The sequence below is a fragment of the Cicer arietinum genome, chromosome 3, assembly GCF_000331145.2.
Source record: "Cicer arietinum cultivar CDC Frontier isolate Library 1 chromosome 3, Cicar.CDCFrontier_v2.0, whole genome shotgun sequence".
In the NCBI taxonomy this organism is placed as follows: Eukaryota; Viridiplantae; Streptophyta; class Magnoliopsida; order Fabales; family Fabaceae; genus Cicer; species Cicer arietinum.
The window spans coordinates 6,176,406-6,179,875 of record NC_021162.2 but is presented as its reverse complement, the minus strand read 5'-3'; positions in this window follow the sequence as shown (position 1 = coordinate 6,179,875).

Sequence of the window (3,470 nt, the reverse complement as noted above, 5' to 3'; positions counted from 1 at the left end):
ATAGAAAGAAACAATTTGAAAAATAAGAAGTTTGAAAATAAGGTTACGTCAAGAAGAAAAATTTGAGGAAAAAAAAGTGTTTTTTCTCTTTCTTTTGTCATAAATTTTGTTGACAAACATGTTGTCTTTTAATATTTATTGTCTTTAACTTTCGACTTAAATATTTTTTAGTCTTTCTATTTTATTTTAAATTAACTTTTAGTGCTCCTATTTCTAAAATGGGTTTTGGTCCACCTATTTTACAACTTGTGAAATTATTTTGGTCTCCCTCCATTTTATGATGTTCCATACCCAATTATGACTAGAGATGTTAAAAATATATGGTTAATTGGATCACAAGTAATAAATCGGATTGCACTGCACCAAAAAAAATTAAAATAATTAAATAATTCATTAATTGAACCACATATTAAAACAAACTAGTTAGCTAAACTTAAACTCAAAAACTAGTTTAACCATTTTATAAGTTTATTAACCTCAAAAGAGATTTTTTTGGAAAACTTTCAAAATTTATTTTTCTCGGAAAAATATCGAAAACATCAAACCTTTTTTAAAAAAAAAAATTAAATATTTTGTTCTCAGAAAAATTTTGAACAAAAAAATCGAGAATATTATTTTCTTGAAAAGTCTACAAAACTTTTATAGGAAAAGATAAAATAAAAATTCCTTAAAAAATATTTGTCAAAAGAATTTAGAAATTCTTTTCCCGAATTTATTTTGGAACAATTTATTGAAAAACTAGTTCAAAACTAATTTTAACTAAAAAGCAGGACAAAATATTAAATTAGATTATATTTATAAACCAGTTTTAAACTGATACAAAACTAAATTAAAACTCGTTCGAAAATTAATTTATTTTTATGAAAGTGGTTTTCAAGAACTGAACCAAATCATTAATATGATCAAATCGAGTTTAATTTGTGAACCATTAACAACTTTAATTATAAAGCGGGAACAATGTGATACAATTTAATTAAATTTATATCATTAATTAATATTCATTTTGTTATTTTTTTTATTCGACAAAATTTCACGATCGTCTTAACGTAAATGGAAATTTGTGAAGAAAAAGAAAAAAAAAATATTTAAGAAAATTATATTTTATCTAATTTAAATGTGTCACATCACTATCATGTCGTTAGTGAGCATATCATGTTATGAAAAATAGAGGAGGACCAACCTAATCTCACAAATGGTAAAATAAGAGGATCGAAAACTCAATTTAAAAAATAGGAGACTAAAAATTAATTTTAAACAAAATAAAAGAACTATAAGTGTTTTTAAATATTTATTTATCATCGTCACAATGGGATTCTAACTTAGAACTTAAGAGGGAATGAGAAAAAATGAATGAACTATTTAAACCATATTTGAGTGAAGATAAAAATAAAAACTAATTATTTTGTGAATATAGAAGAAATAATAGTTTTTTTTTATTGCGATAGATGATTCACTTGTGAAATATTAGATAAATGAAGAAGAGAAGATGAAAAAGTTATTAAAGAATCAAATATAAGAGAAAAGATAAACTTCAAAAAATAAAATAGTTGAATAATAGTTACATGTCACATGGTAGAGAAGCTATACTACAATGAAGTTAAACACATTCTGTGTGACAATGGACCTTTAACGTGACTTATTTTATTTATGTACTTATGTCTGGATGCACATTCTCATACTCGTCTATTTTATAAAATATGTTCATAAATTTGTTGTATATTTTATTTATATATTTTATTTTTGTTTTTAGTGTAGAAATATAATTTATGTATAAGTTATAAAAGTGAAATACGTAATTCAATAATTAAAAAAAAAAAAAAAAACTACCAAGACTAAAAATGGTAGTATAATAATCCACACTAAAATTAATTATTCCGTTCGTTAATATGAATAATTAATAATAATATAGCTTAATAGTATATATGAATATGAAAGTTATACAAGAATATAAAATATAAAAGGATTTAAACATTGTAAAATAGAAATATTATGTTGTGATTTTACTTTGCATTAGTAATTTGGAGATTTAGATTATGTTTTAAGTTTGTAACTTTTTGTTTATAGTTATTAAATCGGAATAATTAATTTTTTTTGCAACTCCATGAAAAATCACCAATTGGATTTTTGTGACAATTATTTCAAATATAAACTAATACATCATTAAATAAAACTAGAAACTATCCAATCATTCCAACAAAAACTAATGAAAAACAAAATTTTAACTCATTTTTTAAAATATATATTTTCATTTTATGTTTTATATAAATTATTTATTTTACTCTTTTAGTTTTTTTTTTAATTTAACTAAATTCCATTTAGTTTTTAAAAAACTTAAAAACAATATTGTCATAATATAAAAAATTAGTTTTTTTTTTAATTTAACTAAATTCCATTTACAGGGCTTTAGAATTACATATTATGACCCTATTATGTTACAGGGTTTAGTGCATATTATGACGGCATATTATGTTACACGGATTTGATATAAATTAGGATCCGCGAAAAAATAAAAAAAAAATGAATTGTCTTTCGACATTTCAACGGTAGATTTTTTTACATGTAAAACATATTTTAGTAAACTATGATTTATTATTATATGTCTTAATCAAATTATTACGATGTAACTTGCATGCTTATTGTCTTTTAAAAATTGTTTTCTCCAAATCATACTCCGTAGCAACCATAATACTATCACTAATAAATATCCATCAAATTTTAACTCTCACAACCACAACCACGTCGTAAATTATTTTGTTGTTATGTTAATAATTTTAAATACAACTAATATATTACTTTGATAATTATCGAATACTGTAGTTAACTTTATTTATTTTGTTCTATTTATTATAAAAAATACTTAATTAAAAAAAATGTAAACGAAACATCAATGACACAGATAGTATTTCCATGAAAAATCACTAATTGTATTTTTCGACAATTATTTCAAATATGAACTAGTACATCCTTAAATAAAACAAAAAACTCTATCCAAATCCTTCCGACAAAAACTAATGAAAAACAAAATTTTAACTAAAAACAGTTTTTTTTTTTAATTTAACTAAATTCAATTTAGTTTTTAGAAAACTTAAAAATAAAATTGTCATAATATATATATAGAAAATTTAAATTTTGTGTACCAAAAAACTTTTTTAAATTTTTTTATACTTTTTTAACTACATAAGAAAAAAAAACATAAAGTTTAACTATTATTTAAAAAAAAATGAATTTTTACTAAATATAAAAGTATAAATTTGTAGTATTATATAAAATTTTCAATGAAAACTAATAATAAACAATGTTATAGAAAACTAAAATGATTTTTAGATGATAAAAAATGATAGTTAATCATCATAATTACACAACAACTATGATTTTTAGATTTTAGTACACTTGTATATACTTTGGTGTTATGTACATCTCTTTAACTCTTATAGATTACACACAAAATATTAATTAAATTATGGTGCATA